This window comes from Camellia sinensis, chromosome 12 (assembly GCF_055761805.1).
Source record: "Camellia sinensis isolate YWXY chromosome 12, ASM5576180v1, whole genome shotgun sequence".
NCBI lineage: Eukaryota > Viridiplantae > Streptophyta > Magnoliopsida > Ericales > Theaceae > Camellia > Camellia sinensis.
Window position 1 is genome coordinate 52,224,640 of NC_138972.1, and position 23,597 is coordinate 52,248,236.

The following is a 23,597-nucleotide window of genomic DNA, read 5'->3' on the forward strand; positions in this document are numbered from 1 at the left end:
TTCTCTCTCTCTCTCTCTCTCTAAAGTTCATCAAAATTAATCTCAAGATTATTTGTTAATGTGAGTTTTTTTTTTATTATTATTTTGTAACACAGAATGAGGAGATGAGAGTTGGATAAATCTCATTGGACATGTCAAAATATTTCATAGAAAACTTTCTAGAGTCTCAAAAAATGGGTCCGAGTCTAAAATTCACGGATAAAAAATGGCAACAAATTATCAATTATAGGGGAGTTAGGATTCTCTTAAGTTGACCATTCAATGGTCAACTTAAGAGAACAATTGAGCTTAGTAGGCCTCTTTCAAGGCGACATTAGTGATTTGAATTGTTCAAATTTTAAGACTTGTTAAGTAACATGTCAAAATATTTTGTAGAAAATTAAAATAATTAGACAAGCTATATGTTTGAGTCTTAAAAAAAATGGACAACAAATATAATTTCAAATATACCTTCTTGTTTTTTTTAATATAAATGTGATTCAACCGTAAAGCTACTGAGATCATCTTGATTTTTGCATGAATATTTTACCGAATGAATCTTAAGTGAATGATTCAAAATACCAAATTCAGCCCCAAAATGGGCTCACCAAATTTGAATTGTTCTATTAAGTTAGATAGCCAATTTTAAAGATCCAAACCTTATTAATTTGATACAAAATTGATACAAACACTGAAAAACGTTTTTTGCAAAAAATGTTAGGTGAAAAATGTTTTCTATATAAAACATTTTCTTCATAAAATATTTTCCATGAAAACAAACAAACACAATGCATGCAACCTATATAATTTGGTGAACACTACCAAGTCAAAGCTATTTAGGAGGAAATGGAGGGTGGGCTATTCTGAATTTAAACACTGCCAAGTCAAGCTATATAGCTTTCTTTTCTCCCTCGTTGCATCAAAAAGTAACAAGGCACCTTGTAGACACCCCATTTTTGACCGACCTTAAAACTTGGACGTCATCGGTTGTGCACTCGATGATTGTGATTGCATGTGTTCGTTTTGAGTGCCCAAAGTCCTCGACGGAACGCCCTGTCTTGTCGCCTTTAAACCTTGTCCTTTTCTGTGCCTTGTTTTGGACTAGAGCCTTGGTCTTTCAAGTCTGGAACTTTTGGTGACCTGTCGGCCACCACCATAGGCTGTTGGCCATGGCTCATAGTTGTCGGCCATTGGTGTGGCCGGTCAGCCACCAGTGTCTTTTTCCAGATATTTGTTGACAGCTGTGCCAGCTCTTAGCACATTAAGCTGCATCTCCCTACACGTGTATGGTGGGATGTTTCTAAGCTCAAGGCATGTTTATCTATATATATGGGGGTTCCTCCCCCCATTTTTGAGGGTTAAAATTTTTGGAGCAAAAATATCTCTCTCTCTTGCAATTTTGTTCACACTTGCCTAGTTTCTCAACACTTTTGCATACACATCCTAAACTAAATCTTCTCACCTTTGAGCTGAGGTTCCTTGGGGCCTTCTTGGAGCTCTTGAAGGTGGTTTTAGCTTGGATTTGTGACTAGAATTGGTTTTTGCTTCAAGAGGTATAACACTTGCATTTTAACTTGCTTTGGTATACTTGTTTTCTTGTCTTTTCCCTAATGTTTTTGAGTTGTTTTGGGGCTATAAAAACTCTGTCAAAGTGGGATGAAATTTGTGGTTTGAAGCCATTTTAAGGTAGGGGGTGGTTCACCCTTCTTTGTACCTTGTTTGTAAGGCTTCTTCACTTGTGTTTTCCACTTTCAAAACCAACTTTTTTGGGCCTTTTAACCACTAAATTTCAGAGGTTTTTCAGTGGCAAAAAATTCATTTTAAAGTCCAAATTTGGAGGGGTTAGCCTCCCCTCCTTGTGTCTTGTTTGCATACTCAGTTAGCTTCATATGTTAGCATGTCTTTCTAGCTTAACTTGGCTCATGTCCAGTATGTTTTAGCCTCTGAAATAGCATGCTTTAACTCTGTTTTTGGCTGGTTAAGTCATTTGAGTCTTGTTTTGCATAGTTGTAGTGTAAGTCTATTCACTAGCTTGGTGTTTTAAGGCTTTCAGCTCCATTGGTTTGAGTTAATTGCATGTTTTAGTGCTTTTTCTCACATAATTTCAGCACTATAAACTCTGCAACCTCCCTCTTTGTTCACTCTTTCATTTGCTTTTGAGAGTTGTTTCAAGCTTGGGATCCTTTAAGCTTGAGATTGAGGTCATGCTTAATAGTTTAATCCTCTTTGAGGGTTCATTATCAACAGCATGATCTCTCTCTTGCCTTACATTATCCCTTGGTTGACGCTTCTTTCACCTTAGAAGACACTCACCAATGGACAAATTGATTAAAGAATGATTTGGTAACTAAAATGTGTAAACAAAATTGGCAAGGAAAAGTGACATGATAAGCATTTCTTTGTGTTACATTTCATATGTTCAAATCGGACGTTAATTTGAACACAAGGAAAATGGGACATTTCATACTCAAAAGTGATGAAATGTGCCACTTTTCTAGGTCTCCATTGCCCGTGATCATGTACGATAGGGTGATGGTCATTTTGGTCTTGTTTTTGCATTTATTGAACTTGCACAATTGGTTTCACAAGCCATCATGCAATGAAATTGCTTGATTGATGGTTTATGAACCAAATTTTGTCCCTCCTTTGATTTTCCCATGAAAAGGAGAGGCAAAGTGTGCAAAAAACCCTTGAGAAATACACTATTTTGCTCTGTTTGCTCTCTGTTACAGCAAGGAAGTCCAAACCAGTAGTGGCCGACAGCCACCACCAGTAGCCGACAGGCCACCATTGGTAGCCGACCGGCCCCTTGTCAGCCATCAATGAAATTTGCACAATGTGTTGGTAAGGTGAAACAAAGGTGTTCTGGAAGTTGGCAGCATTTTTAGTGTTCAAATGTGCAAACAGAAGCATCCAGCAGCAAGGCAACGGCTTTTCAAGTGAAAAACCGAGCATGCATGGGCCTCCCTCCCTTCCCGGGATTAGCTAATTAGTTTAATTAGCAATAGATCAAATATGTGTTGTAATTAATTAGTTGTAGCTAATTAAGTGTTGTAATTAATTAGTTAGTTTAACTAGTTATTCAATTTCGTATTATGTTGTAATTGTAATTAGTTAACTAGAATAGTTAATTAATTCGGTTTGTAATAATTAGTTAGCTAGTATAGCTAGTTAATTAGTTTCAAGTTTTGTAATAGTTAGCTTAATTAGCGTAGCTAGTTGGTTAGCTTTATTCATTCGGACTCTCTTTCGTAAAAGCAAAATATAATAATGTGTATGTCTTCCAACCCCATGTCTTTCTCCCTTTTATTTAATCGCTTTTGATGGTTAGATTAGGAACATGTTTTAATTAGCATACCTTATGATTGCATCCATTCATCTTGTCTTGCATGCTCCAAGGCTCAGCGCATCATTCAAACTACATTTCCATTTCAATGCTTTCTTTGAATACGTGCTTAAAAGCGCATACTACTTCATTGATTCGTATGTCATATTAGTAGCTGAGCCTATTAATTGCATTATCGCATGTGTTGCATTAGTCATTTTGTATCGTTAGGAACCATGCATAGTTTTCTAACTCATTTCTTTCCTAGCTTGGAGTACTAGGTGAGTTTTAATGCTTTAGCATACTTGCATGAGTGTGAGTGACTGCCATATCTAGCATGCTTGCCATGAGGCTAACTACTTAAGTGCTAAACTATTTGAATGCCTGTGGATGAAGGCTTGTTGCTTGAATTGGAACGATTCAACAAATGTAAGTTTTAAGCCCACCTTATTGAGTGACAAATCAGTTTTAAGTCCACTATGTTTGGTGGGAAATTCGCAAACTTTAAGCCCACTTGAGGTGGCAAATTCAAACCCTTTTTCGCAAAAAAAACATGAGTTGAATTGTTTCAATTCTTGCAATTTTAGTCTATACTTGTATGTACGCATCATATAGTAATGCTAGTTTAATAACCGGAATAAGATCACATAATGTACATAAAAATCATATCATGATTAGTAGAGGCCGATCTTTGATCGAGCGAGTGGGGGTGCTCAATTCATGACCTTCCCCCTTCATACCTAAGTTCCCGAGCCGAGGCAACTTTGGTGATGACGGACACATGGCCTTTGGCACGAGTCATGGTTTCCTAAATTTTCCTAAAACAAAAATATTTAGATGGCTACTCTGTATCTGGCAAAATAGTCCAATTTTGACATTATTTGATTTAAAATCAATTTTTCAAAAAGATTTGTCGGATTTGGATTCTTTGGTGTTTATCAATTTCACATTGCACTTGTGAGATTAGATTCAGAATCGCGGGAGTCCAAACTATAGGGCTTCTTTTGAGCTTCCGAAAGAGGGAACGAGAAAGTCGAGCGACACACTTATACAAAAGGTTGATCTCCTTGGATATCCATTTTATAACTTACAGCCACAAATAATTGAAATTTGCTATTAATTCAAACGGAAGAACAAAAAAATAAGTAAAATACAATCTACTACAAGATTGCAAGTAATCCACATACTTGGCGATTTTACAACCTTTTCTCTTTTCGGCGATGCTCTTTTATGATCTTCATCTTGAGGTAGGTTTTGGTAGAATTGATAGCAGCCCGGGGCCTTGCTTTCTCCCACAAACCAGTACAGTTATGATGACAAACTTCTAAACCTCATACCAGGCCTCAGTCTTCTTGCTTACACCTACAAACCAGCCACAAAAACATGCCAACACCACAAACCAACAAAATTTTTCTGAACTAGAACTTTTTAGCAAGATATCTCAAGGATAAAGAGCACCCATGGACCTTAAAATTACCTTACCTTATGCAGATTTTGGTATTATATGTGTCACGACCCCAAACCACCCCTAACAAGAATAGGGTAAATACCAGCCAGTAGTCAGGCTACCAAAGGCCTAACCAAACAAAAAATATGATGCTCCTTTTAATTAGGATATAACATGTATGATAGCGGAAGTATACTGATATTTACCCACATACATCCATTCAGAGAGCAAGTGCATAAGTCGATGAAATGATATTTTGATACATTATATTACAAGGCCAACCATGACTCATTTACAAAAAGAGTACAACATAAAAATTAAAGTACAACCAACTTTCAAACTGAATATATACAATGATTCAAAAGCATGTCAAAGCTCTTCCTTCACAATGACTAGAGCACACAAGTCTTCACCATTTATACATATACACCAAGTTTGAACAACATGACCTTCATACCTCACCATCACCTACATACACAGGGAAGAGGGTTAAGCCACAAGCCCAACAAAGCCTACTAAAAGTATAGATATCTAATTTAATATGTCATAGCTAAACAGAAAGCTTACAAGCTTAACATGTATTTGAAACATATTGAATAATAGATCACCCGAATGACACTAAACAAACGAATAACTGGGTTGACTACCGGTTAAACAAACCCACAATCATGTGGCAAAGGAGATATCAAATCATGTAATACTGGCATGCTTATTGTCCCCTAGAAATTGGGACTAGCCTTGGATGGCATCCATATGGTTTGAGGCGTAAACAAATATAGGATATCCATGAATTATGTAACATCTCATAAGAAACAATAAATATCGATACACTACTCAAACATAGCAAAACAAATAGGGCAATTCACTTTGTTAATGAACCCTACCCCCAAAACTAAGTCATCTAGAATAAGTCATAGTCTCAAAATCTTCTTTCAAGTCGTTTTTTAAGTATTAGTTATGTTTTTGGAGTTAAAAATGGGTCTGTGAGGCTAAAACAATGAAACTAGCTAGTCTACAGAGGTCTACCTGAGCGTCCTCTTGGCATATTTCCTTCCGAACTAGGCAAAATTTGTATCTAAATTGAAGCTCTGAAAGTCTATTTTCTAATGGTGGTAGTCTCATATCAAAATTCAAAGTATAACAAGGATATATATGACCAAAATAGTGATAGACTGCTCACCTTTTCCTACTCATTTTAAGCAAAATTCCCATTTCAAGTGTTTTTCTAAAGTCTCCACCCACTAAAAACTTGAATCAAAAGTCCAAGGGTCTACAAACATTCAAATTATGTTTCAAAAGTCACCAAAAGGTGTAGAGAACCTCTAATCTTGCAAAATTAGGGTTTTTCCCAACCAAAAAGGTCCAATTTGAATCAAAAGTGAGGTTTAACCCTAGTTCTTCCCTGGAATCATCTTGAATTCATTTTGTCATGTTAATCACATATTAAAGAGGCATAGTTAGGTGCAGGATAGTGATTATTACCTTCATTTCAACTTAGATGCAAGTCTTTAGCAAATTTCTCTCTCTCTCTCTCTCTCTCTCTCTCTCTATATATATATATATATGAAAGATATCCCTTCAAGTATGAGGCGTCAAGACATAGGGTGAGGTGTGTGCTTCACCCAACTTACTAATCAAAGTATTAGATCTAATTAATCAAGATTAGTGTTAGTTAACCAAGGTTCAATCACTAATCATATTGTCCTAGTCCATTTCAAATCAAAGAAACATATAAGGAATTCAAAACAATATGCATAACATACTAAGTCATGTTTCTCAAAATGAATAGCATGGCATATTCTTAAACATTCCCATGATAGGAAATGGAGTATAACTCTTAAATGCTCAAACAAAAGTATAGTAGATATACACATGTCATGCAAATAGTGACACTTTGGGTGTTACAGTATGATTGGCAATCATAGAAAACCATTTACGAAGCTCCCCAAGAGTTGACCATTCATTTGCAAACATGCAATTTGTCAGGCACATGAGTGGAGTCAAATATAAATATGTGGAGGGGGACCCAAAATGTTCTGGCATCTATCATTCAACATTGTATGTTTGTGCAAGTCTGGGAACACAATGCTTTCCTCACAAAACGATTTCTTATACAAAAATCAAGTTAAATATTATGTTAGAACAACATTGAAGGGAATTGTAATTGAATGTTCTTCCTTTGCTGGAATTGCCATCTTCGTTGCTCTCAGCTTTTGAATTTGTACCTTCCAATAGCCCCTAGTCTAGAAGCCTTAATGTTGTAATGCACGTGACTGCATTCCTAATTCTATCTCTGGTTCCTTCACTGCTTCCCAAAATGACCTGCTTGGGCATCCGATGCGGCGATTAGGCATCCAATGCTTATTTGACTGGGACTAAAAGGAATGCTGACGTGCTACTTTATGGGAACTTTAACTAGGACTTTCACGAGAAGGAGGCATGCACCTACGTTGAGAACTATGAAGTACCGACACTCCAAAATAAGTGTCGTATCTTTGTCGGACACACAGATATGGTGGGGATGCGTATGGGACAGCCACATGGCATGTCCCCTTTATTTAATTAATTTATTTTCAGGGAACATGCCGGAGACACTTCGGAGACACAGTAGGAACATGCAAAGTTATCTTTTTTTCCATTTTCGTTAGTGCTTTTGATGAATGTTGAATTTTTTATTTTTTATTTTACTTTAAATACTTAATAGATCATCCATAAAAAAATATATATAAACTGTAAATGTTAATTTAAAAGTGTTTTGTTTTTAAATATATATTCAATTAGAGCTAATTTTTGTTAATATTGATCGTTTGTGAATGTAATATTAATCTCGAAAGCAAATAAAAATATATGAAAACATATTTTATTGTCGTGTCACAGCCATGTCCGTGTCTCTATTTTTGTGAAATCACGGTGTCCCTATCTACGTCCATATCCGTGTCCATGCTTCTTAGGTTGAGAAGCACATGGATCAACAAGGGAAATTTGATCCTTCTCAGCTCATTACTTCCCCAGGAGCTAGATTACATTCCGTGAATCGAAATGGAAAGCCCACTCATCCGGAAAAATGGCTTTTATATAGAAGCGGGCAGTCCCCGACCCAGTTCTTGTTCTTTTTTGATACACTTGCTTTAAAGATCGAAAAAGCAACTTCTCATTCGAAGCATGAAAGTGGTCAGATCACTTAAACCCGGAAGGGATATTCAAAGTATGAATAATTTTGATGTTAAATGTTGCTACCAACAAAAAAATGATAGATAACGGCAATGTCATAACCTTTAACTTAGAAAAAAAGCAAATGTAGCATGTATATCATATATAAATACTATAAAATTGCATATTGTAGGAAGTACTTGTCTGGGCATCAGAGGGTCACTAGGGAGTGAAAGTACACGTCACGGATAGTGAGGACAAAAGGGATGTTCGGGTTAGTGACAAAACAGGCCAGTAGAGAGAGAGAAAAAAAACATTAGAGCACCATAATACCAAGGACACAATACCAAGCTTAGGACTGATCTCTGCTAGCTTTGGTGCCATAAAGTTCTTGTGATGTAAGGGTACTATCTCCTATTTATAGAAGAGGGATCACATGACCCATAACAAATTCTTGGATATTCTAAAATTTCATTAGGATTTGAGCGTACCAATCTGTTAGAATTTACCTCAATCCACAAACATTAGTATAAGAGGCTAATGGTGCAGCCTTTCTTCCAGTAAGGCTAGCTAAAGGCAATAACGCCTGCGGGAGTGCCATGCCGAGCGACACCCTTGTCTCTAGCCACCAAGCCACAAGATCCCAGAGTCCCATGGCGCTTTTGCTAAAGACCTTAGCATATCATAGTCCTGTCTCCTTGACTCATATATGGAAAGAATGACACAATTTGTCTACCACAGAGGTGAAAGTCACTCAGAATAACCACCAAAGTGACTAAGGACAAGTAAATCACTTGAATTGCTGATTTGACCACCATGGTACTCATGCCTACACAGCATGAACTCCTCTTTTCAAACTTAGGCACATTTCCGCAAGTCCTCCCAAGTATACAACTCAGCAAATGTCCTCAGAGATTGACATGTATAAGTCCATACACACCACCACCCCTACCCCCACCCCCACCCCCACCCCCAACCCCCCATCTTATGGCAGACTAATCTTTTCAAATACGGGAATACTCACATGCTTCAAGTATTTTGAAGCCTCATGTTGCCCCTTGTTTGTGTGTTGTGTTCATGTGATATAGCAACATTTAGGAGATCAGATGATCAATCCCATACTGTGTTATGATGGTGTCAGCATCTTTTGAAAGCCTCAAAAGTCATATGATTGATGTCCTCACTCATCAAAGACAAATGCCTTGATTGTAAGGATGCATCAGCTCCATTATAATTGTAACGCCCCCAAAATACTAGCATAAATACATCCACAAACATGTATAAATAATAGCATAATTCAGATTGAATAGTCCTTTCATTTACTGATGTTAATGATACAAGAGAGTTTGACAGAAGTAAATGCCCTATTGGCTTACACCTTTCCAAGCCTTGACTTGGTTACAACAAAATGAGCTTCGCTCAGTACAGATTTAGCCTTAGGCTATACAAAATAAACAAAACATGAAACTCTTACTCTCAAGGGTCCATCCAATGCTATTGTCTTGGAGAAGGCATGCCTTCATTAACTAAAAATGCTATTTCCAAATAGGGTGAGCCACAACCTAATAGAAATCATCTAACACAGTATATGAAACTTAGCAAAGGTACTAGTACAAGTGCATAAACAATGTTTGTGTCAAAACTTTTCATAATTATACATATACTCATAAAATATTAATTTCAAACCTTAATCCATTCACTTTCAATTCTTATCCCATTCACTTATCTGCCTCCATTCATGAGTCAATTTCGTCATTTCTCAACAACTGAATTGAGATTACAACTCAATTATTTTCAAACCACACAACACATATGCATAAACGCTTCAAACTTCCATTTCATGGATATTTCGTCCGTAGGCAGCCGTTAAATGGGACCCATGTAAACGTAGGCTATACAAGCACTACAATTGCCATTTTACGGATATTTCGTCTACGGGCTAGGCACCCATGTATAATTTTGGGACTTTCACTCAAGACGCTCTGGCCAACTTAATTATAGTGGAGTCCAACCCCTTTCTCCTCCCAAACAAATATCCATACATATGCAATATATTTAAAAAGATAATCAAACATGAAGCACATCCCCTTTCCACTTCCAAACAAACATACATATACAATGTATATAATCATGGTCATATTCAATGACAACCATCAAAAGATTAGTTTCAATTTACCTAATTCACATGCAATTTCTACAACAATCAAAGCTATCCTCCACCGATAGCCCAATACAGTTATCTTTAAACAGATATTCAATCTCAACAGATAGTTTATTCAAGACTTCCAAAAGAATAACTTCATACATAACCAATTTCACCATTTATATCAATACCCTCTCAATTTCACATTTCCAATGCCAATTCCAATTTTTGTACAAAAAGATAGTTTGACCCAATTAGGGCAATTTCCCATTTTCCCCAAATATTAGCCAAGTGCCAAAATCATCAAATTTGACATAGCACAATATCATTTTCAAACCCCATAAACATTAATTTCATCTACACCCATCTACACCCAAAACCCCTCTTTGTATTTTATGTTCCAAACCCTAGGTTTGTTTAAAACATCTCCAAGTCACACCATTATTACACAAACGACAATAACTAAGCTAAATATCATATGAAGGTGTAGAAAGATCTCTATCTCAAAGAGAGATAACGAGTCAAGCAAGGGTGAAATCCCAAGAATGCTGAAACACGCTTATATTCGGTTCAAAACGAAGATCTTAGCGAGCTCTACCTTTTTCTCAAAGGCACTAGGGTTGGAAATCCCAATGGATCTAAATGAAATCCTAGAGAGAGGTGAATTCTAGAGAGAGAGAGGCTCAAGAACAAATTTTTTGGAAAGTTTTAGAGAGAGAAAGAGAGAGAGAGAAGAAAAAATGATTCAAAATGTCATCTTCTCGGACTATTATACGCGCAGTCCGCTCGAGCGTGGGAATCCCCGCTCGAGCGTCAGACACAGACTCCCACTCGAGCGTGAAACTGGGCGCTTGAGCGTCGAATGCACTCTCCCAGCATCTGCAGACCTGCAAAAAAAATGCTGAGAGTTATAGAATCCAGCTCAAGTGCGGGAATGGCCGCTCGAGCAGAGGAGCAAAATTTGTGAAGCCCACTCGAGCGGAGAGGCCAAATCTGGGCAACACAAGTTTTGAAAAAGAAGCAACCAACCTGTTCCAAACGCACAATTACAACCAGATAACCAAAAATAGAGGGGGGGCAAGGGAAACAAGATATGAATAACCTTTCGAACCCATACAACCCGAGTCCAGAATACAACAAGAGATGGGTTAAAGATCGAAATCGCTATCATAATGGTGCCAAAGATTCTCTTTCAAGTACCGATGCCATAGATGCCCATATTTTATAAGGTAACCAATAACCAAAAACGATCAAATACCGCAAATTTCCACTTTGACATATTATCAAACTTTTCACTTCTAACCTTCCACAATCCACAACTGAGTCAAACTATCCTTTTCAAATTTGTAGCCAATCTGAAAAGAGAACACCATATAAGTCAATTTTGAGTTATTTGACTAACCCCTCACACTATGTCAAAAAAACCTATCTTGGGTAATGATGGTTCATTAGTTGTTTTGTTGTCCATTCTCTCCTTTGCCTCTGCTTCTGCTTCTGAACCTCCACTTACAGTTTGGTGCCAAGTTTCCATCACATGCATGCTAGTGAGTTCCATGACTTTCTGGCAGCACTCATCCTTGCCGAAGTAATAAGATTTTGCTATTATGGGGCGACATTTTGGGGGATGTCACAACTTGGAAAAACAGCTTGATTCAGATCTCTTTTTTCAAGTGCTCTAAATTCATTTCATCGACTGCATTCCCACACCTGATACACACAGACCAAATCAAACCATGTGTCCCAGATTCCTCTGATTAATACATACAAAAGAATTTTTCATTTTCGTAATTTATTTGAAGCAATTTGGATTGTGAAAACATAACACTTTGGATATAATTTGTCAAACAGAATTGGTTCTCACACACTTGGTTAGCTAGTGCATCTCTACACACTATTACCGTAGTGTTTTTTGCCAAGATAGCAAGGAGGCTTTGTTGAAGTATGATTTTCATATTAGAAAAAAAAATCCTATGATCTTGGAGCAGTTGAACCATCATCGATAACCTGTAATTCCAATTGATTAACCATCTAGCATTGTACGAGTCGAAAAGATCATTAACTATCAACCAATTGAGGGAATGAATCAGGGAATGAACTAGATTCAGGTGTAACTTCTAGCATCATTTGCGTGATTTACTGCCTCCAAAGTGCATTCTTAAGCCTATGCAAATGCAGGAGCTTAATTTTTGTAGATATACAAGATTGAGCGTAAGTTGAATAATTGATAGCAGCAGAGGTGAGGTGAGACACTGATGACTAGGTATAGACATGGCAAGCATAAGAGATGGCAGAGGCTATTTTCTTTCTTCTGTTGTTTCTCTATTTTTTGCATTAGGGACATTGTGTCATAGCTCTGGGCTTTATGCTGGAGTTTGTTGCTTGTTTCTAGCTATATCTGGCATAGATATTTAAGAAGGCAATGATATTCACCACTCAAGCCATCAAGTGGTTCCAGTGCTAATTCACTATGTGTACAGCCAATGCCATGACAAGCACTCTAATAGCATTTCCACAGGTCTAAAATCATCCATGTTATAATACCAACTCCACTGTAGCGTCCCAGGTCTTAAACCCAACTTGAACCCACTTATGTGGATGCCCTGATACATTTTCGAACTCTTAATGTGATAAATCATGTTTTGTTTATTGTGGTTGAGTCAGTTTTAATTCCTATTTAGCATATAACATTTTTGATAATTGAGTTTCAAGCATAAAGACAAAAAAATAACTACTCTTGAGAAATTGAACTTCGACAGGTGGGACTGCACGTGCAGCCAAAGTGTCCCGCATGTACGGATTGGTGCAGGAAAGATTGGGCTGCTGGGCAGAGTCCCACATGTGCGATGGATTCTTCCCACACGTGCGGTGAGGGGTTCTACACGTGTGGCGGTCAGCTCTGCACATGCGGCCGTGTGGGAAATTATGGGTCTGGACTACATGAAACCGCAAGTGCAGCCATGGGCTCCGCACGTGCGGCCAGGCCTGGAGAACTGTAACGTGGCAGCCTCTCAGCCTTGTATTTTTTAACCCCATTTTAACATATGATGCTTCTTTCTCTCTCCTCACTTCTCTTTTCCTCTCTCTATTTCTCTCCTCTCTCTCTATATTTCCACTCTCCACCATAACTCCCAAACTTCTACCTCACTTTTGAAGCCCTTAGAGTTGGAACCGATCTCCAACTTGAGTAGTAACATTATAGAGCTCAACAAGAGCTACGTTTTCACACAAACCAAAAGTTGATTCAGATAATTTCAAGAATTTGTGTTTCTCCTCTTCTCTTCAAGAGATATGGTTTTCCTTTCATTTGTTTAATATGGGTTTATGGATGTATATGCCGTATTTTGATACGCAAATGTTGAATTATCGGTGGAGGTTTGAGAAATTCCATGATAGAGGATTAGGGTTTGGTGATAGTTGAGTATTTCCCTTTAATTTTCTTATTAAACGTATTTCCATTGTATAAAATTGCATGAGGGTACTTAAAATTGAGAAAGCCCCAATTTTGCGAAAAGTCCTAATTTGTGAAATTATGCAAAATGAGAAATTGGTAGTGTTATGTTGAAATTGGAGATGAATGTGTATAATTTATGAAATTATAGCATTGATAGAGATTATTGTTAGCCATTGGTGGAGAATGGTATTGTTGTAGAAATTAACACAATAAGATGACAAAAACCCATTTTAATGCATAGTCAATTGTTGAATTCATGGAGCTAAAACCCATTGTTGAACGGAAGTGTGTCGAGTACATTTTATCGGAATTGAATAATGACATGAGTTGCATTCAATGTTTTGAAAGCGAATCGAAAAATGGATTGGGTGGACGGGTCATCAGTTCAACTGTCGGGTCAAAATGGTCGAACCACGACGTCATAATTAATAATATATATTAAAAAATACAATTATAAATTATAAATAAATAAATATATATAAGTACTAGAATAAAATAAAAAAAAAATTGTTGCATAGTATTTACTAATAATATTTAATAAAGTCATAAAAATATAAAAACAAAAAAAAAAGTCACTAGTTTTAAAGAAATAAAAAAATATATATATGACATTCCCTCTAAACAAATTGATTGAATACTATATTTAATTTTGGAAGGAAATGAAATTTTCAACTCTCCCTCCAATCAACATGATTCAAATAATTTGATGGAATCTCACATAGAATTTTCATGTTCTCTTTGAATATTCTTTTCCTATAAATAGGAATAGATCTCATAATCTCCTCAAACTTCCAATGAGAGTACTCTTGAAGAATTTTTAGTCAGCTTTGATATATTTATATATATATATATATATATATATACATAGGAAAGAAAGACAAAAAGAAAAGAAGAAAAATAAAAATAAAAATAAAAATTTCGATCGAGGGGTTTAGTAAAAAACGAGGACCAATTCACCGATTTTGTCAGTTGAACCACCAGCTTTCCCAATTCTTGCAGAAAAAGCCATTTTTTGGCCTAGTCCAGTTTTTTGGGTTCATCTGAACTTAAACTAGATCCGGTCACCTGTTCTACCAGCCAGTTCGATCCCGTTTAATAAACATTGGTTGCATTAATGCAATTAAACAATTGAGTTTTAAGTGAATGAAAATGGTGAATCCGGATCATGTATAGATGGAAATGAGAATGAGATAACTTGGCTCGATAGTCCACAGTGAACCGAAAATCCGTGCAGTGGTGCTAAGTTCCTTCCGGTTAAAAAACAGTAAATTTGGTGGCGTTTAGGTGATGCTTATGAACCGAAAACCCGCACAGTAGCTTCTGATAGCTCGTTAAATTAGGTGATGCCTATCAATAACCACTAGCATATACATGCACTTGAAAGGATTCAACTGGTTAATAGTAATGAAATTGGAAAATGCATTTTAAATGGAAATGTTTGGTTTTAGCCAATTGACATAAATCTTTTTATAAAATGAGAAAACCATCCGAGTATGAAAAATCTTAGTCTCATGATCTCGTGATTATTGATTTTAGAAGTACAAAACACTTATGATTAACTATTAAAGAAAATATTAAAAGCAAACACAACATAGATTTTTATATGAAAAAATCACAATTAGAATCCACCAATATGTGATAAAAAACCACGGGCTCTCAACTAGAAGAATAATCCACTATGAAGAAGAGTAATACAAGAAATTTCTTACAAAGACCAATCCAGGCACACAAGTTTGCTCAAGATCTTCAAGTAGGTCCACCTCTATCCTTCATCTTGTGGATATCCGCCTCCGCTATTGAATCCACAACAACAATGTCAAGTCCACAACAAGAACACTCTAGAATCCACCAGAGCTTACAACTCAAGTTCTTGGAATCCACCAAGAACACTTACAAACTGTTTAGATGTCTTTTACAAACTTGATGATTACTAGAAAGACATAAAAATACAAATGAATCATCAAGTAAACATGAGAGATGGATACATGATAACCTCACTACAACACTCTCAGAAAAGTCTCTCAAACTTCAGAATGGGAAGAGGAAAGTCACAAAACAGAACAAGCTCGATATAGATAGAGAAACCAACATTGCGGGCGCAACCTTCTTTGTCGCGGGCGCGACATATGCATTTGCAGCCACGGTCTTCTCTTTGCAGGCTGCAGAGATGAATTTTGAGGCAGATACTAGGAGGTGCTTTGGTCGCGGACAGTTTGCAGGCACGACCTTTGAATATCGCAGGGGCGATAATGTCTTTCGCGTGCACAGAAGACAGATGTTGAGAAGATACTGGGAACATGTTTTGATCTCGGGCGGCATCGCGACTTATTCGCAAGCGCAATGTCTACACATTGCGGGTGCAATGGTCACTGTCGGGGGCGCGATGGTGAATGATGCCTCAGCCATTTCGCAAACTTTTGCCATGATTTCTTACAACTCTTCAGCCTATGTCTTGCCAGTCATACTCACAGCTTGCAGACCTTTTCCAAAACTTTCCATCAAGACTTCTTAGCCCATTCTTTGTCAGTCTATCCAAAGACAAACAGCCACTTTTATCTTTCCAAAGTCAACATTTTTCATCTCCATGCTTTCCATCAAATCTTAAGTTCATGCTATGACAATTATTACATAAACAAACAGCCCCTTTTTGTACTCCACAATCCAGCAAAATCAGAAGGCATCAAATCCACCTACACCAAGTCTGTTAAAATGTTTTCTTCAATATAAATATTCAATAACATGAAAGAAATCTCTTGAATCAATAATTAATGATAAAAAATACCTGTTTTGTAAAGAAAGGGATTGCCAAAATATAAATACACATTAATTCATTTAGGGTAAAAAAACAGAGTATATTATACATATGTAACATCATAATCGTGTGTGAGAGAGAGATTTATGATCTGGACTGGGCCGTGGTAATGACCGGGCAGATTTGGGCCAAACACAGTTGGGCCGTGGTAGCATGGGCCTGCCCACGAGGGCTTTGCTCGGTTAAAACAAGGCATGGTTGAACCGAGCTACTTGGCTTCAGGGTGCAGAGACCGGTCGAGTGATGGTTCGGCCGAGATGTCCGCTGCCTCATTGGGTTCCACGGTTCGTGGGTTAGCCCGGCAAGAAGGCCGACGGCTAACCAGCATGAGCTGTCCCGAGCTCGGCTATGCCGAAATGCAACCGAGCACGGTTGTCATTGAGCTTGGCGAGCGGAGCGCTCTGGCTAGCAACACAGCATGGCCTTTGGCAGCCGAGATGCTACAGCCCGGCTGTCGAGCTCCCAGTAGTGTGGGCTGGCAGCTTGGTTAGGTGATGTTCAGCTAGATTTGCGCTGACAAATGGGATAGCAGCACCACGTGTCGAGAGACTACTGGGAGTAGATTTGGGGCGCAGAAGGTATATAAGCGAGTCTGCGCCCCCCATGCCGAGGCAGATCAACATTTGGTGAGATATACACAAAACACTTAATCCTCTCTCTCTCTCTCTATCCCTGTGTGTGTCTAACTTGATCGTCGGAGGGATATTCCGGCCACACACCGCCGGGTAGCTCACCGTCGTTGTGCTCGCAGGTCGATCGGACAGGCAGGAGCTTGGAAGAAAGGAGTACGGGCTTGTTGGAATATTTGCTCCCCGTACAATTGGTGCCGTCTGTGGGAACTTGACAAACAAAACCTTGTCTTCCAGGCTCATCTGATCGCCATCCATGGCGAACAACGACGAGATTCCGTTGTCTGCCATCGACAGAGTTACCCCGGAGTCAGGCAGACGGAGAGAAGGACATCCCGCCATCCTTCCTATGGCGGACCTGGAGACTTCTCCAGGAGGACATTCAAGAGACACGCGGGATAAGCGCAGAAGAAGCTTTGGTCATTCACGGAGTCCAGACGGTCACCGGCGGCGGAGAGAATCGCATGCCAAATGACTGGAAAACAAGCTAAAGGACCAAGACGCCGTCATCTGGCGAATAGCGGCGGAGATGAAGGATCTTAAGCGGCATGTCAAGGAGAAGGGTGTAGCTGAAGTGGGAGACCACAGTGAGCGCACCCAACCCCGCCGTTCAGGCAGTCAGAGCCAGCGGCGTACTCCGTCCATCTCAATCACCAGAAGTTACAAGGTTGGAGATTCTTACGCGCACGTAGAGAAGTCCAGCGCGCAAGACAGCACCTATCAACCCTCACGTCCGGCGACGACGTCGAGGTATTCTTATTCCGCTCGATCAGAGGATTTGCGGGCAGTCTTGAAGGAACGGGCTCGCCGGCGGGAGGCTCAGAGGGTGCCGGCGTTCCAGCGGCTATCCTATGGGGTTCACGCCAGTGAAGAGGTCGGAATGCCTCCACCCCGCCTCGTTGCGCCTCTCCTTTTAGACACAGACTTGGCGAGGCTGAGCGCCACTCCTTTCTCCCTGGAGATAGAAACAACACCGCTTCCGACGGGCTTCCACCAGCCAAAGTTCACGCTCTACGACGGAAAAACTGATCCATATATGCATGTAAGCCACTTCCGACAAGTCATGGCCGGACATAGGCGAAATGACGCTCTTATGTGCCTTATCTTCCCGTTAAGTTTGGGCGAGCTGGGCTTGAAATGGTTCGAGAGGTTGCCGGAGGAAAGCATCGAAGGGTGGCAGCAGTTGGCGGAAGCCTTTGTGACGCGCTTCAAAACCAACACTAAGACGCCGAAGGAAGTTGACCACCTTCTCAGTGTCAAGATGGAGCCGAGCGACACGCTCAAGGCATACAACTCCAGATACTGGGAAACCTTCAACGAGATCTTGGATTGCTCGGTCAACCTTGCAATCACGTAGTATAAACGTGGTCTCCCGGTCGGACATAGACTGCGAGACTCACTTACTATGGACCAGCCGACATCCATGGGCCAATTAATACAGCGCATCAACGAGCACATTCGAGTAGAAGATGATGCGGCAGCATCTACCGCAAAGGCAGCTCCAGTAGCAACAGACAAGAGGTCGGCTGGCAAGGTACACGCGGTTGGACAGGAGACCAACCGTTCAAATGATCGCGTCGAGGAATCTGACCGAGGTTCAAATCATCGAAACCGGGGTAAGGGTCGACGGAATGACCGAGATGAATACCCCCGCGACGACGTAGCTGATGCAAATAGAAGGTTAAAGGCCAGGACAGGCATTACTACGGTTTTTAAGATTCCAATTTATCGCATACTTAGTGAAATCCGTGACGAGGATTATGTCCGGTTTCCTGCTAAGTTGGGCGACGGACAGAAGGGTTTCAATCCGCGGTACCGTTGCATATTTCACCGGGAGCGCCACCGGACAGAGGACTGTTTGCCTTTGAAGCAACACTCGGAAGAGCTAGTCGCAGCCGGACACCTGGACCTTTACATTGACGGGGGCGTGAAGGCAAATCAAGCCCCTGTTGATCCACGTGCACCGGGTGACTTGGAGGCGCCCCCTCAAGATGTGGTTAATGTCATTCACGGCATAGTAGAACCGGCGCGTGTATGTGAACTCCGAGGTATGATCAAGAAGGCGGAACACATTAGGGAAGTTTTGTTAGTTCAGTCCGCGATCAAAAGGGGCAAGATCGAAGAAAAAGACGTGATCAGTTTCTCCACAAGGGACCTAGAGCGCATTCAGACGCCGTACAATGACGCCTTAGTGGTCACACTCCGCGTCAAAGAATTCGATGTCAAGCGCATCTTAATCGATCAGGGAAGCTCGATCAAGATCATGTATTACGACGCATTCAAACAGCTCAAGCTCCGGGATACAGACTTGGCTCCAGCAACTTCGCCACTAGTTGGTTTCAACTCGCCAACGGAGTGGCCTTTGGGAAAAATTATCCTGCCGGTCAAAGCGGGATCCGTGGTCAAGCAAGTGGAGTTTTGGGTGTTGTAGGTGCCATCTACTTATAACCTGATCCTTGGAAGGGGATGGCTTCACACTATGCAAGCCGTAGCGTCGACCTTTCATCAGGTGATGAGATTCCCCTCGGCTACAGGGACAATTGAGGAGATTTGGGGCGATCAAGTCATGTCGAAGTAATGCTTCGTGGCAGTCAACGGGAGCCGAGCTGCCAAAGGCTTCTTCCAAATGATAAAGGGACCGGAAGACCGAGGAGTCCTTGACGATGTTGGCACAAGGGCCGAGGACAAAGCCGTCGAGGAATTGGTCGAAGTGCGAATTGATACAGAGAGTCCAAACAGGTTCTTCTTGCTCAGCTCCAGCCTTACCGCACAAGAAAAAATCGAGATGGTTGAGTTTTTGATGGCCAATATCGAGGTCTTCGCATGGTCGCCTTATGACATGCCCGGCCTCGATCCGAGTTTTATTTGCCATCACCTAAATGTCTTCCCCGAAGCCAAGCCGATCATTCAGCGAACAAGGAGATCGGCGCTGCATCACGCCGAGGTAGTTGCAGAGGAAGTGAAGAACTTGCTTGAGGCACGAGCTATTCAGGAAGTGCACTACCCTCGGTGGATTTCAAACACCATGGTTGTACCAAAGAAGAATGGGAAGTGGCGAGTTTGTGTCGACTATAAAACGGTCAACCGAGCTTGCCCTAAAGATAGCTTTCCACTGCCTAGAATAGACCAGCTTGTGGACTTGACGACTGGACATAACAGGCTCAGTTTCTTAGATGCCTACCGCGGTTATCATCAGATTGCCATGCATGGCCCCGACCGCGAGATCACCTCATTCACTACACCAAGGGGACTCTTCTGCTACCGAGTCATGCCTTTTGATTTGAAAAATGCCGGGGCAACCTTTCAAAGGATGGTGACCAAGATGTTCGCTCCTCTGCTAGGCCGGACAATGGAGGCTTATATAGATGATATGGTGGTTAAGAGCCAGCATCAAGCAGACCACTTGTCCGACTTGGCCGAGATGTTCGCCATTCTCAAACAACACAAGCTACGCCTGAATGCGTCCAAGTGTGCCTTTGGCGTGGGATCCAAAAAAATTTTAGGCTTCCTAGTCACGAACCGAGGCATCGAGGCAGACCCCACACAAATCAGAGCCGTACAAGAATTAAAGCGGCCTAGCTCGGCTAAGGACGTGCAGCATCTAGCCGGAATGGCCGCCGCGCTTAATCGATTTATAAGCCGGTCATCAGATCGCTGCCGCCCTTTCTTTCAAGCTCTGAAATCAAAGTTCTCATGGGATAAAGAATGTGACCGGGCTTTGGCCGAGCTCAAGGAGTATTTGTCTTCAGCGCCCCTGTTGGTCACACCGAAACCTGGCGAAGAACTCTACCTTTATTTGGCCGTTTCCCAGCACGCAGTCAGGGCGGTTAGGAATGGCAACGGGGCGGGCCGGGGCGGGGGCGGGGCCGGGGCCGGGGATCACCCTCCCCGTCCCCGATCCCCGATTGTGAAAATCTCCCCGGCCCCTGCCCCTGCCCCGATCCCCAACGGGAAACCTACAACCCTCCCCATCCCCGCCCCCTACCGGGGATCGGGTTTTCCCAACCCCGAAAATTCCCCGCCCCCAAATCTGTTTCAACACCCCCATCATCAACAACAACAACAACAGAATCATCATCATCGACAACGTCAACCGAATCATCAATATCAGCATCAACATATCAACAAAAATATCAACAGATTATAAACAAAAAATAAAAAAAAAAATGGACAGATACACAAACAGATTAAAAAATAGACACAAACAGATCTGAGATCTGTGTCACAGAGAGAGAGAGAGAGTGGACGAGAGAAAGAGAGAGATCTGTGTCACAAACAGATCTGAGATCTGCCTCCGACGCCGACGCTTCCCCCTGTACACGATCGGACTGCTCCCCTCTGACGTTGACTGCCTCCGACGCCGACTGTCCCTTCGATCTACTAAAAGAGAGAGAGGGAAGATAGAATAGAGAGAGACGAAGTGGAGAGAGAGAGGTGTCGGGGCCAGAGAGAACGAGAGAGTTAAGAGAGAGAGTAGAGTCAGAAAGGAATTAGAGAGTGAGATCACAGATATATTATATGCATATAATATAAGGGGTTTATTATATGTATACATATAAAGGGTATAAATGTAATTTTATTTCGGGGATACTCGGGGATGGGGCCGGGGCCGGGGCCAGGGCCGGGGTCGGGGCTGGGGCTTGAACACTGATCACCGTTCCTGGCCCGAAACAGATCGGGGATTGATTTTCAAATACCGTCTTCTCTCCGTCGGGGGTATTTTTCGGGGAAAAACCGCATAAATCGGGATCGGGATCGAGGATCCCCGCCGGGTCGGTTTTAAATTGCCATCCCTAAGTGTGGTGCTTGTCCGATCAGAAGGAATCAAGCACCTCCCCATCTTCTACGTCAGCAAAACCTTGCTACTGGCAGAGTCGAGATACTTGCCGCTGGAAAAACTTGCACTGGCATTGATGATGGCCTCTAGGAAGTTGGCGCATTATTTCCATGCTCATACCATCATCGTTTTGACCGAGTTCCCCCTCAAAGCTTTGTTCGAACGGGCGGATTTCTCCGGTCGAATTCTCAAGTGGGCGGTCGAACTGGGACAGTTTGACATCAAATTCCAACCACGCACTGCCATAAAAGCCTAGACATTGGCCGACTTCGTGGCTGAATTCTCACTTGGAACTCATCCGGTATGCCCGGTGGATATTACCGCAGCAGATGAGGAGGTGAACGCAGGCCGGACCGCAATAACACAGCTAGGCGATGACGGTGACGCGAAACTTGCGCGCCCCGCCGAGGAACCTCCGGTTTGTACAGTACCACAGCCCGGCGATGCGATGATGGAGTCAGGTATCACCGACCAACCCGCTCCGTTCGGTACTACATCACCAAGGGAGGAAGAGATGGAACCACTCAGCACAGAACCGGCAACCGGCATAATACTGCCACCCGACGATTCGCCTACGGACTTAGGCATTACGGATCAACTTGCTGAGTCCGATGCCGAATCGCCAAGGGGGGCTGAAGTGGAACCGCTCAGCACAGAACTTGAAGCCGCACAACCGAACAACCGTGATCCCATCAACCTTAAAGCCTCTCAAGACCTCTCAGACTGTTGGAAGCTCTTTGTTGGCGAAATGTGAAAACTTTTTGTTGATGGAGCCTCGAACCGTCACGATGCCGGGCTAGGTATAGTTCTGATTTCGCCAGACGAGCTGACTATCGAACATTCTATCACCCTCCGATTTCCTGCCTCAAACAACGAGACGGAATACGAAGCGCTTTTGGCCGGGCTTAAGAGCGCGCTCCAGATGTACGCATCCGAGCTAATGGTTTACAGTGATTCCCAGCTTGTGGTTAACTAAGTTTCTGGGATTTACGAAGCGAAGGATGACAGAATGATGAAGTACCAGGCTCTGGTCAGAGACCACATCAAGCAATTCTAGGCAATAAGGGTCCAACAGATAGGCCGAGAAGAAAACGGCCAAGCAGATGAATTGGCCGGCCTTGCTTCCATGGTCGATAGCACATCTCCCAACCCTCTCCTGATTGAATTCCTTTCGCGGCCCAGCATTGAGGAAATCGGACAGACAGAAGTACTCTGCGCCGAGCTAGGTCCGTCATGGATAGACCCTATTATCCTCTTTCTCAGAGACCGGACCCTTCCAGCCGAGAAAAAGAAAGCACATAAAGTCCGGGTGAAGTCAGAGCGGTTTTGGCTCTCTCCGTCAGGCGCTTTATACAAAAAATCTTTTATCGGTCCTTGTCTAAAGTGTGTGCACCCGAGCAGCGTGGACGCCTTCCTGTACGAAATTCACGAAGGCATTTGTGGCAGCCACATAGGGGGCAGACCTTTGGCCTACCGAGCTATTTCGCAAGGCTACTGGTGGCCGTGCATGCAAGCCGACGCGCAGAAGTATGTTCGCAAGTGTGAGAAGTGCCAGAAGTTTGCCCACCAAATTCACCAACCGACCAGGAAACTTCTTCCCCTCATCAGCCCTTAGCCCTTTGCGATGTGGGGGCTCGATATAGTGGGGCCACTCCCAACTGCACCAGGCAACCGGAAGTTCTTCATCGCTGCCACAAACTACTTCACCAAATGGGTTGAAGCGAAGCCTTTGGCAACAATCAAGGAGAAAGACATCAAGCGGTTTGTCTGGCAGAATGTGGTAACACGGTTTGGCGTCCCAAAAATTCTGATCTCTGATAACGG

At 41.7% G+C, this 23,597-nt stretch overlaps 1 protein-coding gene across 1 annotated transcript in view; it reads right to left on the bottom strand.

Annotated features, from left to right (window-relative positions):
* Nucleotides 1-15,131: 15,131 nt before the first annotated feature.
* Nucleotides 15,132-23,597, bottom strand: part of LOC114278743 (uncharacterized) — a 51,363-nt gene continuing 42,897 nt past the window's right edge. Inside the window, exon 6 of the mRNA XM_082896872.1 lies at nucleotides 15,132-16,196. The gene's annotated coding sequence lies outside the window, so the exon portion shown is untranslated. The remainder of the gene's footprint in view (nucleotides 16,197-23,597) is intronic.